A 535-nucleotide genomic window follows, 5' to 3' on the forward strand; every position below is an offset into this window, starting at 1 on the left:
ATCCCATCAGGACCTGGACTTTTCCTTTCTTTTGCACCACGAAAGAGTTTCAAGACCATGGATTTATCAATGGGCACAATAGTATTTACAGGATTAAAATCAACATTTTTAAAAACAGACATCTCCTCACTAAAATCATGGATATTAAAACGATTATAAAAAACATTCAGTTCATTAGAAAAGTCCAGGTCAGTCTTCCCATTCTGAGAGATAGAACACTTTTTTGACTGCAACCCCATCATGGTTTTCACGCCCTCCCATGCAGGACGTGAATTTCCAGTGCGCAGTGAGTTTTCTACTTTGTCCTTATATACGCACTTGGCAAGCTTGAGTTCCCTCTTCACCTGTTTAGAAAGTGACCTGTACTGTATCATGTCCCCCTGGTTAAAACTAATATTCCTCTGATTAATTATGCTTTTGACTGATTTGGAGACCCAGGGTTTATTATTTGGATAAATGGAGATGAGTTTTTGGGGGATGATCATTTCCTCACAGAAAGATATATAGGCAGACACAGTTTCTGTCAGTTCATCTA

The sequence above is a fragment of the Etheostoma cragini genome, chromosome 16 (genome assembly GCF_013103735.1).
Source record: "Etheostoma cragini isolate CJK2018 chromosome 16, CSU_Ecrag_1.0, whole genome shotgun sequence".
Taxonomy (NCBI): domain Eukaryota; kingdom Metazoa; phylum Chordata; class Actinopteri; order Perciformes; family Percidae; genus Etheostoma; species Etheostoma cragini.